This window comes from Triticum aestivum, chromosome 5A (assembly GCF_018294505.1).
Source record: "Triticum aestivum cultivar Chinese Spring chromosome 5A, IWGSC CS RefSeq v2.1, whole genome shotgun sequence".
In the NCBI taxonomy this organism is placed as follows: Eukaryota; Viridiplantae; Streptophyta; class Magnoliopsida; order Poales; family Poaceae; genus Triticum; species Triticum aestivum.
This window is the reverse complement of record NC_057806.1, coordinates 635,900,403-635,915,554: the sequence shown is the minus strand read 5'-3', so window position 1 is coordinate 635,915,554 and position 15,152 is coordinate 635,900,403. Positions and strand designations below refer to the sequence as shown.

At 44.1% G+C, this 15,152-nt stretch overlaps 1 long non-coding RNA gene across 1 annotated transcript; it reads left to right on the top strand.

The window, feature by feature from the left end:
* Positions 1-280: 280 nt before the first annotated feature.
* LOC123108101 (uncharacterized) lies at positions 281-2,986 on the top strand. Its single transcript, XR_006451834.1, has 2 exons — positions 281-1,561; positions 1,643-2,986. It is a non-coding gene; the product is annotated as an uncharacterized lncRNA (long non-coding RNA).
* The last annotated feature ends 12,166 nt before the right edge of the window (positions 2,987-15,152 follow it).

Here is a 15,152-nt window from a genome sequence, read left to right as displayed (position 1 = left end):
GTATGAGAAAAACTACCTACGTGCTAGCACATGACCAGGACTTGGTACAGCCCGTGCGTACGCTATGGCCTGCCCAGGTTGTACGTGATCCTAGCACCCGGTGTACACCTGTGTCGAAAGATAAACATCAACGCCCGTATCTTAAACGGCTTGGCGTACATATCTCTTCCAAGAAGATCGGGACGGCCGGCTGCGTGGCGTCACGCCAGCGGTCTACCATCTTCATGCCTATAAATACCTGAGCACAACCCACGTACAAAAGGCGGAGAAGGGAGGCAGGGAGCACATCCATCCTTCGTCCACGCACCATCCATCCATTAACCCACGCATACATCCATCCACCTCCAACGCCAACGCAACAAGCAGGAGCAGCCCCAGGTCAGGACTCCCGGCGGACGCGGCCATACGAGAGAGCTCGCGCAGGCGGCCGAGACTCCCGCATACACAGCAGGACGAGTAGGCTCACCGGAGCCACTGACGAAGATCGCCATCATGCCGATCGTTTTCTCCCAAGGTGAGAACTGCAACTGATCTCTCCCTCTCGTTCAATCTCTTCTCTCTCCGCATCCCACTCCATGGCCGTGACCGGAGCTGCGGCCGGATGGCCGGAGTCGAGGTGGGCCGTCGGTTCCATCTCATCCCATTGAAGACGATCATGCGGCCCCGGGGCCGCCGCCTATGCGACCCCTGGCGACTACGAGCAGGGACCACCGTGTTCGCGCGGCCTCCGGCGCGCCCACCACTCACGACGATGACGTGCCGGGGTTGGGCGCCCTCGGCACACTCTCCGCGCAAGACAACAACTACCGCGAAAACGGCGACAACGTGTCAGGGCTGCCGCCCATGCGCGCCCCCGGCGCACTCTCCGCACACGATGACGATGTACTGGAGCCGTCGATCGTGCGCAGTCCCCAACGCACCCTCCGTCGCCGAGTCCGCCTGCAACACCATCGTGCCGGGACTCGGCGGCACACATCTTTGAACTCAGTGCACTCGAGTGCGCCCCCTTCTACTCAGTGGCGGAGCCAGAAATGAAGCAAACCCCGGGTCCAATTTTTTTCGACAACATAAAAAACTTTGGCACTTAAAACTAACTCATACCATTTCTAAAAAAAAACCGATGCGGCGCTCGCAGGGCCGGCCCTGAGGGGGGGCAGGGGGGGCGGCCGCCCCGGGCCCCCAAGGTGGAGGGGCCCCCAAGTATGTATTTCCTTGTATTTGGCCCATTTGGCTGCAGTAAAAAAAAGTTCAGTGTGCCTGGCCCATCGCAAGTAGAAGCAGCTACGTATCGTAGATGGAAGTTCTTCAAAAGACGTACGTATATGAAGAGTCTGATATATCGCCATAACTCACGCATCAACTGCCAACCCACGCATGCATCGCCAAATCGCCATCACGCACGTAACAGCCGCCGCCTTTCCGCCATAAAAAACGTACGTAGTGAACCAGAAGAGCAGTATAAGATGAGACCCAGATCCCAAGGGGCGCGGTGCACATGATCTCAGGCGCGCACATGATCTATGGAGCTGATCTCCGGCGCCGGAGTGTCGTCTCTACAAAGGTGAGTATTACCGGCAGGTCAACATCTTTCACTGTTTGTACAATTAACCGTTCTGGTTCTGTAATATTGATGTTCCCGCAGTAGATCTCAAAGAGATCAAGCGCAGAACGAGGATCTGGATTCTCTCATGGCAGTTGGTTGAATTGAGCAATGAGATGACGTCATAATTGGGTAATTAACTCTTAATTTAATCATTTGCACAATTCGCTAAATGTGAGTAACTTTGCATGCGTGGCACCATATATTTACTTTTTAAAGATACGAAGGTATTTAACTTTTGAAGATACGAAGAAGTATTTTCCACACCACTCATATGAATTTCGATCATCTATCTAATTTCTCAGATACTCCTATTTGTAGTAATAGTCGTACCATAGTCATTCCAAGAACTCAAAAATGTGAATCCAACAATGCAATTTGGACGCAAATTCCTTGTGGACTATTCGGGAAGGCTTCTGTTGTTTTGGTTCAGTATCTAAAATAATGTACTCCCATAGTTGAAGTTCAAGCATGACATTAAACAAGACTTTGCATCGCGCATTGTTGTCTATTTTCTCCATAACACATTATTTCGATGCTTAAATCAAGGGCCCCTGGGTTTTAGTTTCGCCCCGGGCCCCCGAAATCTCAGGACCGGCCCTGGGCGCTGGACGAGTCACGACGACTCGTCGTAACTATGGAGGCGGCGCGGCACTCGATGACTCGTTGCTAGCTATGGCGGCGGAGACAACATCCGGCTGCGGCCGGAACACGCTTAGGCGTATCTTGCGGCCTCCCTTTTCGTCGGCACGAACACATGTCACACGTGCCGAACGGTGCAAGGTAACGACTTCCTCCACTATTGGCGGCGGTGTACGCGGTCATCGACGGATGTGTGCACATCATGTGTCGCACGTCCATCCACTCCTTCTCCTATCGACATATACTCCCGTGGGGCATACCCCTCGCACTCCCGGTGAATCTACAATGTCATCGATGACGTTCAAGCCAAGCTCAAACATGCATGCTACTTCAACAACTACATCGACGCCGCTCAAGGCCGACGAGGCAAGACGGCGTAGGCGGGCGTGGCCGGAGCAAAGGCCACGTTTTCGACGGCGCGTGTACCACTCAGTACACGGACTCTGCCGCCGCCTTTCACACACCACCATACATGAGGAACCTGAAGCGAAGATCAAAGACGACGACTGCACAGCTTAATCAGAGGTGTCCCGCGGTACTATCCGCGGGAGTAATTAACCGGAGCCTTTCCGAGGCCTCCGGGAACCAGGAGACCCGATCGCTTGATTCCTTGGCAGCGCCAGCAGGCCTTACCTTTTTCTTTTCTTCCTTGTATTTGTGTACTATGTACCCTGGCACGCCCGCAACACCTTGTTCCTCGGTGCAAAGGGAGACACTTATATGAAACCCTCTTATCTTTTTGTATGAGCGACGTCTTTCCTTTTTCGTGTCAAACACAGGGAGTAGTAACAGCGAGGACAAGCGGCAGGGGCCACGGCAGCGTGTAGCAGCGGCAGTAGCCGAGCAGCAACAGCAGCGCAGCAGCGGCACTAAAAGGAGAAGAAGCAGCAGTGCGAGCGCGGGAGCCGCCGGTGGCTAGGCGCGGCCGGGCGGAGCAGCAGGCGAGGCAAGCGGCGGGCGAGCAGCAGCGACAGAAGGGGCAACAGCAGATAGAACAGCAGTGGTGGCGCCTAGGAGCAGCAGCACGCAGTGGCTAGCAACCAGTGTAGCAACGAAGCAGCAGCCCAAAGCAACAGCAGTGCAAGGCATAGCAGCAGCGCAGAGCACACACGCACATACGTACGCGTACACGCGAGATCGGGCACGCGAGATCGGGCACGATGGTGAAGGCAGCCTACGACGTCCAAAACAAAGGGGGGATCCGAGGGAGAAGCTCACTGTGAGTCCGTTGGCATGCTCGGGAAGGGTCGGGGTGGACCGGAGCGACGGCATCGACGGCGAGTTGGTGGCGGCCAGTTGAAGAAGATGGCGATGGCGTCGGCTACGCAGCTCCTCGGCTCAAGATGGTCCCCGAAACGAACGAAGCCGAGCGCGGAGATCCTCCAGGACGTGTTCCCGAGCGATGGCGACGACGGTGGCCGCGGCAAGAGGGCGAAGCAGTGGTGACCGCGGAGCAAATCGAGCTCGATATCGAGCGAAAGAGGAGGGGCCGATGGTGGATCCTGGGGGAATGGACGAGGGCGGTCTAGGGTTTTGCGGGGGTGAGTTTATAGGACTAGAGGGGCGACGTGGAGGTCATCCATGGCCAGGGCGCCATGGATGTCTGCCACGGCTCTGTTGTGTGAACAGAGGAAAGTGGACAGGAGTAGGTGACCGGCCTGCCTGGCAGGGGCCAGCTGGTCCACGGCCCAGCAGGGGAGGGGGGTTTCTTCTTTTGTTTTAGTTTAGTTATTATTTTCTATTTTCTATTTTCTTTTATTTCTTCTTTTCTGTTTTATTAAATTTTTGTTTTTATGAAATACGCAAGTTGTACCTAAAATATTATTAATACTTATGCCACTACCACAATTGACTTGCCACCTAATATAAAATAGTTTGTAATTGTTTATTATTTTATAATCATTTAACTAATTGTTTTCGCTACTATTTTATTCACTTTTTAGTATTTACACATTTTATACAAGTGTGGTTTCTCCACCATTATTACTTAGGATTTATTTGTCCCAGTTTGAACATTTTTGTTTTAATGTTTGAAAACTTTTGATGTTTGTCTTTATTTTAAATTTGAATCATTTTTGAACCATCACGAGATTAACAACAATAACCGAGGTGACGTGGCATCATTAGTGTGAAATTATTGTAGCTTACTTATTCAGGCGTCACAATTCTCCTTCACTACAAGAAATCTCGTCCCGAGATTTTAAGAGGTGGAGTAAGGGGGGAAAGATATGGTTACGGAATTCTAAAGAATCTTCTCGCCTTTGGTTGCTCTTCGAAGAAGTTGATCCCTCTTGTTGATGTCTTAATTTCTCTACATCAATGCACCATGATGAAGTTGTCGTCCTTCCTTCTGGATCTTCACCGTACTTACGAAAAGATAAGGGGGGAAACGCGGGAGTTACGGAGCTCAAAACATGTTAGGTACCTGGGGCTATCTCAGTGTACGAGGCATAGAGGCATCTCCCGAGATGAAATTCAGGAAAATCACCTATAGCAAAGTAAGAAGGTGAAAATGGAAGTTTCAAGCGGATAGGCCATCGTTCATTGCCTGAAACTAAGTGTGAAAGGGGTTCAGAGCAATGGGAATAAGTATTGTGTGTGATACCAGAATAAATCACTAGGCAGGTGGCCCGTGAATTACATATGAAGTCAAGCGTGAGGAATAAATTTGGCAACAGGGTGTACATGAGAGTCAGGTTTTGATCCTGGGAACTATGGGTTATGGGCCCACCATGTGGGTTAAAGCAAGAGGGGCGGCGACATCTTGCATGGTCATGATAGCAAGGCATGTCAGGGAATAGCATGTCAGTTATGTCAACAACAACATCGGTACCAAGGGCGAGGGACGAAGAGAACCATTTTCCTGCTCGTTCGAACGAGGTGGACCTATAGGCAAAGTTCTTGTGCATCGGTGGTTACCGAAATGCCATCAACAAAAGCAACAGGGTCTTACTGACACGGTTGTACACCAAGGTGTTTACATAAGCAGAAGAATATTATTGCTTAGATCATATAGATCACCAGAAAGGTTAAACAAAACAATGGAAAGGAAAAGGTGTTCATCAGATTAAACAGAACAATGAAAAGGAAAGTGTGTTTAAACACATATTTCAGGGGTATATCCTTCCCAAGGACAAGCAAGGCATGATATTCATGACAGGATATAACGTAGAAAACCCTTTAGAAAAGGGGGAAGAAATTTCATGACATTACCCATACAACGGTGTTTGGATAATTGATAAAAAGAATTTAGCATTCTGCTTCAAATGCTCTTATTGATGATCGGAGTAGCACAGACATGCTTCAAGATAGCATTGACATGGTCATCAGGTAAAAATCAGGCTATGGATACACAAAGGATCCATCAGGAACAACTTATAGAATAAGTCTTACAATTTCCTCATGGAAAAAAGGCTAACCTTGCCAAAAAGCAAGCTATAACAATAGGTCCTCCGACCAGGTGTGTCAGGCATGACATCACCTTATCGGGTCATATAAAGACCAATATTATAACTCTTTGAAATATGTTCCAACCATCATATATGACCGAGATTCAGATCTAAATGGTGTCAGGATACCTCAGACTTGGGGTGCCTGAGAAGGAACGATGCAACACAAATTAATGAGATGACATTGTAAGATTCTTGGGAAATGATCTATGGAAGCGAATTCCAAAACAAGAGTTCATCATTAAACCATGGAGAGGATGAGGAGGTGGTTGATGGACTCAGCGACAATTCATCGAGATTTCCAAAAAGATGGATTTCCACAATTATGTGAACATGGAGATAACATTTGTCAGATCAAATGATATATTGATGTATGCTCGAGGAAAACATACACAATTAAACATTGGTTGAAGGGTGCACGCGAGATATGGGCTTAGGTAGCATGATCAATGCTAGAATGGTGATTCAATAACTTATAGTCTAAGAATGAACTATCGATCATTAACTTCAAAGCAATAGAGTTGCTAGCAATTTTGAATTCACACATCATAGTTCAATTGTCGGTATTCCCGTTAGCAACAACACGGGGACCAAGAAATGAACGGATATGGCGAGAAGTATCACTTGTATCAAGAATTCTTATTAGGTGATGAAATTCTCATGTCATTCTTGACATAAAAGACGGTAATACTCCAAGGTAAAGAAGAACAAATGCTGGATAGCAAGGAACTCAAGGTATAATCAAAAAACACGAACAAGTTTGTGTTGGAAAGAAGGCAAGAAAGTAGTTGATGACAATACAAATTACCGGGGGACCAGGATGGTAATCCCCATCAAAAATTTGATTGATATCCTATAAGACCTCAAATTGTTGATGATGATCATGACACAATTGTGGAGAGATTTCATGAAGATGTAATCAATTGGTGATGACATCAAGTCAAAGGAATGATGAAGCGAAAGGTTATTGGAACCACGGGTATGACACAAACTCGAAATCAAGCTTGCTGCTCAAGGTGAAATGGTATTACGGGGAAGATCGACGTAAGCTTAGCTTGATACGTCTCCAACGTATCTATAATTTATGAAGTATTCATGCCATGTTTACAATAGTTTTATATGATTTTGGTATGATTTGATTAGAACTAACCCGGATTGACGCTCTTTTCAGCAGAACTACCGCGGTGTTGTTTTTGTGCAGAAATAAAAGTACTCGAAATGCGATGAAAATCAACGGAGAATTTTTCTGGAAAATATAAAAAATAGTGGAACAAAAATTTACCGGAGGGGAGTCCCGTGGGCCCCACGAGGGTGGGGGCGCGCTCACCCCCCCCCCCCCTGGGCGCGCCCCTGTGCCTCATGGACATCCTGTGGGGCCCCTTGACCTGTTCTCGATGCCAAGCTCTCCTATAAATACCCAAACCTCCAAAAATTAACCTAGATCGGAAGTTCCGCCACCGCAAGCCTCTGTAGCCACAAGAAATAAATCTAGGCCATCTCTGGCACCCTGCCGGAGGGGGCCATCATCACCGGAGGGCATGGAGGAGGATCCCGAAGGGGCCATCATCACCATGAAGGCCAAGGACCAAAGGGAGAACCTCTCCCCATCCAGGGGGCAATGGAGGAGGAAGCACAAGGGGGAGAACCTCTCCTCCTCTCTCTCAGTAGCTCCGGAGTGCCATCGGGAGGGGAATCATCGCCGCGGTGATCGTCTTCATCAACATCATCATCCTCATCTATTTTACGCGGTCCACTCTCCCGCACCCCACTGTAATCCCTACTTGAACATGGTGATTTATGCCACATATTATGATCCAATGATGTGTTGCCATCCTATAATGTTTTGAGTAGATATCCTTTGTCTTTGGGTTGATTGATGATCTAGATTGGTATGAGTTGTATGTTTTATTTTGGTGTTGTCCTATTGTGCCCTCCGTGTCGCGCAGGCATGAGGGATTCCCGTTGTAGGGTGTTGCAATACATTCATGATTCGCTTATAGTGGGTTGCTTGAGTGACAGAAGCATAAACCCGAGTAAGGGGGTTGTTGCGTATGGGATAACGGGGACTTGATGCTTTAATGCTATGGTTGGGTTTTACCTTAATGATCTTTAGTAGTTGCGGATGCTTGATAGAGTTCCAATCATAAGTGTATATGTTCCAAGAAGATAAAGTATGTTAGCTTATGCCTCTCCCTCATATGAAATTGCAATGACGACTATCAGTCTTGTTAACAATTTCCTAGGACAATTCCGCACACCGATCCATCATTATTCCACACGCACTATTTATAATATTTAGTAATATATTCTAACTTTATGATAACAGCATCTACTTTCATATTTTAGCTCTCCGATATCATGCAAAGTTATCCTCTTCATACCCACAATGTAGTTTTATTTCTCGTTTCTAGTTGGAAGCAAACATTCGGTATACGTAGAGTCGTATGAGTGGCAGATAGGGCTTGAGAGAATATTGATCTTACCTTTAGCTCCTTGTGGGTTCTACACTCCATACTTATCACTTCCACCTTTGGGAATTGCTACGATGATTCCCGCACTTGGGGATTATCAAGCTCTTTTCTAGCGCCGTTGCCGGGGAGCAATAGCGTGGGGTTGATATTCTCGTGTGTGCTTGTTTGCTTTCTTCACTAAGTAGATTTTGTTTTTCCTTTTTTTGTTTCTCTTTAGTTGTGCGTGAAACATACAAAAAATTAAAAGAATGAAAGTACCAAAAAAATACTTGCCTCTCATACCTAAAAAGTTTTTTTCAATAAGAGAAGTGATTGGAAGGTTATGCATTGGAGAAGTGAGGGTCGACGTTGAACACCTGTGTTCATGCTCATGAAAACAATGTAAAAAAATTCATGGAAGCTTCTCTGAAAATAATTATCCCCTTGTATTTATCCATTGCATTATAAAAATAATGTGCCAAGCTTCGATTTTAGGATGATTAGATTGCTTGTTTACTATGTTGAGTACAAAAACAGAAACTTTGGCTGTAGCGCGTGATTTTACATTTTTTATTGGAAAGTCAAATGGGTCTGAAACTTTTTGCACATTACTTCTGTACAAATTGTTTAAATTGTCGTATTTTTAAGATTTTTTGGAGTTACAGAAGTTTACTAGATTACTACAGACCGTCCTGTTTTTGACAGATTCTGTTTTCTATGAGTTATTCGCTTATTTTGATGAATCTATGGGTAGTATAGGGGGGTATGAACCGTGGTGAAGTTGGAATATAGTATATATAGTTCTAATATGAAATTGGAATAAGTTTGCAACAGTTCCTAAAGGTAGTGATTTGCTTCATTTACACTAACGGATCTCACAAAGTTTTTGTTAAAGTTTTGTGTGGATGAAGTGTTCGAAGATCGAGGAGCTATCAATAAGAGAAGAATAAAGAGAGGCAAGAGATCAAGCTTGGGGTTGCCCAAGGCACCCCAAATAAATATTCTAAGGATACTCAAGCATCTAAGCTTGGGGATGCCCCGGTTGGCATCCCATCTTTCTTCTTCAACAATTATCGGTATACCTCGGTTTTTGTTTTGTTCACATGATTTGTGTCCTTTGTGTTTTCTGTTTTTCCTTTAAGAACCATGCTAGTATGATATAGCCCTTCATTGATTTATAGAATGCTTCATGTGCTTCACTTATATCTTTTAAGTATGATCTTATAGAATTGCTCTCTGTGCCTCACTTAAATCTTTTGAGTATGGTTTTATAGAATACTTCGTGTGCTTCACTTATATATTTTGAGCTTGGATATTGGTTAGTCTATATTAATTGTATAATTCTCCATGAACTTCACTTATATCTTTTGGAGTATGAATAATACTATAATCTAAAGTGGATTTGGAAGAGTGTCAACTTTAGTTAGTAATGATTCCACTATTCCGAATTAGAAGAATTTTGCTTATGTGGGGAGTAGTAAAATTTCTATGCTCGTAGATTATGAAAAGAATGCTTTATGTGATGGTAATATTGTTGAAAGCATTCATGATGCTCTGAAAATTATTATGAGGGAGGAATACATGCTTGTAGGAGTTGCAATAATATCAAGTTTCCTCTATATGTGCTTAAAGTTTTGAAGTTATACTTGTTTTGCCTTCCTATGCTAGTTGATTCTTGTTCCCATAAATTGTGTGCTCACAAAATCCCTAGGCATAGGAAGCGGGTTAGGTTTAAATTTGCTAGTCATATTCTTCATGATGCTCCCTTTATGTTTCAGTTCTTATCTTTTATGTGAGCATCATTGAAATCATCATGCCTAGCTAAAAAGGCAATAAAGAAAAGCGCTTGTTGGGAGACAACCCAATATTTACCCTTACTATTTTTGTGTGTTCTCATAATTAAGCTACTGTAGTAATCATGTTTTATAGATTTTTTTCAATAAAGTGTCAAGTAAGACCTTTGGGAAGACTTGGGTGAAAGTTAATGTGATCTTTCTGTAAAAAAATAGAAACTTTGCGCTCACGAGATTAGCTGTCATTTTTTACAGAAGAGTGCGATTGAGTTGATTCTTTTTGAAAAAGATTAATAGACAAATTCATCACGTCCACCAATTTATTTTGTAATTTTTTGAGTAGCATAAGTATGGTTGCTTTCAAGATCATTACAGACTGTTCTGTTTCTGACAGATTCTGTTTTCAATGCATAGTTTGCTTGTTTTCTAGTTTCTATGGCTTGTATTTCTCAATATAAATTGTAGAAATGATAGGGAACAGTAGGAATTGTGTGAGAACAATTATGAACCTTGTATTTGACAGGACAAAAGTGAATGATTATTCTTTATCATACTAACCTATCTCACGAAGTTCCGTTAATTTTTGTGTGATTGAAGTTTTCAAGCTTTGGGTGAGATATCGATATGAGGAGAATAAGGAGTGGAAAGACCCTAAGATTGGGGATGCCCAAGGCACCCCAAGGTAATATTTAAGGAAGACTCAAGCGCCTAAGCTTGGGGATGCCCCAAAAGGCATCCCCTCTTTCGTCTTCAAAAACTATCGGTATACGTTACTCGGAGCTATATTTTTATTCGTCACATGATATGTGTTTTGCTTCGAGCGTATTTTAAATTTTACTTGCTGTTGGAATAAAATTATTGGATCTGAAATCTTGAGTGAAAAATAATCCTCCCATAGATATTTAATTATTTGACTACTCAGTATTCTTCACTTATATCTTTTTGGAGTAGTGTGTCATTTACTCATGTGCTTCATGTATATCCTACGAGCAAATGGTTGAATGACTTGAATATCATAAATCTGAATTTATATACGTTTCATATGCTTACAACATGGGGAGTAATTACTTCACACATAATAAGTATAGGTAGTAAACTTATTGGAAATTAGCAAACGCAGAATTGGTCACTTGAACAATTCGTGAAAGAATATTGAAGGAAGAGAGATTCCACATATAAATATACTATCTTGGACATCTTTTGCAATTGTGAGCACTCATTAAAATATGACATGCTAAAAGGTTGATGTTGGACAAGGAACACAACTTAATGGGTTATGTTTTCCTATATTCGAAATGTTATATTGTCTTGGATCATCCAACATGTTGAGCTTGCCTTTCGCCCTCATTCTAGCCAAATTCTTTGCACCAAGTAGAGATACTACTTGTGCTTCCAAACATTCCTTAAACCAGTTTTGCCATGAGAGTCCACCATACCTACCTATGGATTGAGTAAGATCCTTCAAGTAAGTTGTCATCGGTGCATGCAATAAAAAATTGGTCTCTAAATATGTATCATCTATTAATGTGGATAAAATAAGCTTTATACGATCTTGTGATGTGGAAGAAATAAAAGCAATGGACTGCATAATAAAGGTCCATATCACAAGTGGCAATATAAAGTGACGTTCTTTTGCATTAAGATTTTGTGCATCCAACCATAAAACGCATGACAACCTCTGCTTCGCTCTGCGAAGGGCCTATCTTCTACTTTTATCTTCTACCCTTATACAAGAGTCATGGTGGTCATCACCTTTCCTTTTTACACTTTTTCCTTTGGCAAGCACTTTGTGTTGGATCGATCTGGATATATATATCCACTTGGATGTAGGTTCTCATAAATTATTATTGTTGAGATTACCCTTGAGGTAAAAGGTTGGGAGGCTAAACTATAAGCCCCTATCTTTCTCTGTGTCCGATTAAAACTTTGAACCCATAAATATCACATGAGTGTTAGCAATTGTGAAATATTAAATGATAGTTGAGTATGTGGAGTTTGTTGAATCAAAGCTCTTATATAGACCCTTCCCGAAAATCAGATGAATTGCAATTGTTTGATGACTAAGAGCATGGTTTGTTAGTTTTCAAGAAAGTTTATGATCTATACTTTAACATGTGAATAGCTTGTTACTTGATCATGAGAAGTTTTATGAGTTGAGCCACTATTATGATATATAATGATGCTAGAAAAAGTGATTGGAACTATCGTTGATCAAACTCATGCACTTGCTAGCATTCACACATCATAAATTATTTCTTTTATCATTTACCTACTCAAGGACGAGCAGGAATTAAGCTTGGGGATGCTGATACGTCTCCAACGTATCTATCTATACCTACTATTAAAGGGAATAGGTATTCTTGGTTTGGTTTAGTCCTTTTCGTTTGGTTTATGTTGATGGGCCTTTTATGGACTTTCTTAGAAAATGCGAAAAATAATTGGGTCAAGATAAATCAACACTGTATGAATTAAACACGGGACCTCCTGTCTAGCTCTTCGATGTAACAATCAACGACCTATGCTCCTTTCATATTTACTAATCCCAACTCGCTCTAAATATACGAGTGGCAGTCATCATGTTTAGGGCTTAAATAAAGGAAGGGTTGTGGGTTTAAATAGAACATTTAAATGGACGTGGCTAATTAAATAAAGGATTATGGGTAAACTGATGGAATAACTAAAAGAAAGATTGTGATCTTAATAAATTCTACATGAAGGATTTGAGGTAAAAAGGTAGAAAATTAAAGGGAAGGATCTGTAGGCCCAGTGTGTTGGGCTACTAAATTAGAAAAGACAGGATTTGATTCCCGACTAAAACGGGTGAGGAGGTCATGGTAATTAATGAAAGAATTATACTTAAATGACATTAAAAAGGATTATCTTAAATGGAATCCATGGGAGATTATGCCCTATAAAGAAAATATGAACACTGCTAAATTGCAACATATTTTTTATGTTCATTTTGTAGAAGGATGTTGTGTTGCAGCATGTTCTTCATAGTGAATCCGATGTTGTGGGACATTATGCTTGCACAAAACATAAATTTTTCCTGTTGCAACACACGGGCATATGTGCTAGTAATTTATGAAGTATTCATGCCATGTTTACAATAGTTTTATATGATTTTGGTATGATTTGATTAGAACTAACCTGGACTGATGTTGTTTTCAGTAGAACTACCGTGGTGTTGTTTCTGTGCAGAAATAAAAATTCTCGGAATGCGATGAAAATCAACGGAGAATTTTTCTGGAAAATATAAAAAATACTGGAACAAAAATCTACCGGAGGGGAGTCCCTAGGCCCAACGAGGGTGGGGGGTGCCCACCCCCTGGGGGCGCCCCTGTGCCTCGTGGACTTCTCGTGGGGCCCCCTGACCTGTTCTTGATGCCAACATCTCCTATAAATACCCAAACCTCCAAAAATTAACCTACATCGGAAGTTCCGCCGCCGCAAGCCTCTGTAGCCACGAGAAATCAATCTAGGCCCTGTGGCACCCTGCTTGAGGGGGCCATCATCACCGGAGGGCATGGAGGAGGATCTCGGAGAGGCCATCATCACCATGAAGGCCAAGGACCATAGGGAGAACCTCTCCCCATCCAGGGGGCATGGAGGAGGAAGCACAAGGGGGAGAACCTCTCCTCCTCTCTCTCCCGGTGGCGCTGGAGTGCCATCGGGAGGGGAATCATCGTCGCGGTGATCGTCTTCATCAACATCACCATCATCATCACCATCCTCATCTCTTTTACGTGGTCCACTCTCCCGCACCCCGCTGTAATCCCTACTTGAACATGGTGCTTTATACCACATATTATGATCCAATGATGTTTTGCCAACCTATGATGTTTTGAGTAGATATCCTTTGTCTTTGGGTTGATTGATGATCTAGATTGGTATGAGTTGTATGTTTTATTTTGGTGTTGTTCTATTGTGCCCTCCGTGTCGCGCAAGCGTGAGGGATTCCCGTGATACGTCTCCAACGTATCTAGTTTTCCAAACACTTTTGCCCTTGTTTTGGACTCTAACTTGCATGATTTGAATGGAACTAACCCGGACTGACGCTGTTTTCAGCAGAATTACCATGGTGTTATTTATGTGCAGGAGCAAACGTTCTCGGAATGACCTGAATTTTCACGGAGCCACTTTTCATAAAATAAGAAAAATACTTGCAAAAGATTAAGGCCAGGGGGCCCACCATCTCTCCACGAGGGTGGGGGCGCGCCCCCCTACCTCGTGGGCCTCCTGTTGCCTCTCCGACTCCAACTCCACCTCCATATATTGAGTTTTGGGGAGAAAAAAATCAGGAGAGAAGAATTCATCATGATTTACGATACGGAGCCGCCGCCAAGCCCTAAAACCTCTTGGGAGGGCTGATCTGGAGTCTATTCGGGGCTTTGGAGAGGGGAATCCGTCGCCATCGTCATCATCAACCATCCTCCATCACCAATTTCATGATGCTCACCGCCGTGCGTGAGTAATTCCATCGTAGGCTGTAACGCCCGTATGTAACTTGCCATATTTGTATTCCAATTCTTACCATTTTCGGCTCTAAGTTATGATATTTCCTCGTGTTTGGGTTTTGTCTTTGTTTTGCTTTTTTCCATGTCATGCATCGCATATCATGTCATCATGTGCATCACATTTGCATACGTGTTCGTCTCATGCATCCGAGCATTTTCCCCATTGTCCGTTTTGCATTCCGGCACTCCTATGTCCTCCGGCGTCCCCTTTTGCCTCTTTTCGTGTGCGAGTGTTAAACGTTCTCAGATTGGACCGAGACTTGCCAAGCGGCCTTGGTTCACTACCGGTAGACCGCCTCTCAAGTTTCGTGCCATTTGGAGTCCGTTTGATACTCCAACGGTTAACCGAGGAACCGTAAAGGCCTCGTGTGTATTGCAGCCCAACACCCCTCCAAAGTGGCCCAAAACCCACCTAAACCCTCTCCATCCTCTCGGTCGTTCAATCACGATCGTGTGGCCGAAAACCGCACTCCATTTGGAGTCTCCTAGCTCCTTCTATGTATAAATAGGCCTCCCCCTCCGAAAATTTGGGTCCAAACCCTAGCCTTCTTCCACCCTGCGCCGCCGGACACGCCCGGTCCGGCCGGACACGTCCGCCCCGCCGCGCCAGCGAATCGCCTTCCGCCACATGTCTCCACCGCCACCTCGCCGCCGCTGGCCCGCTCAGCTCGGATCTGGCCCCCGCGGCCCGTACGCCGCGC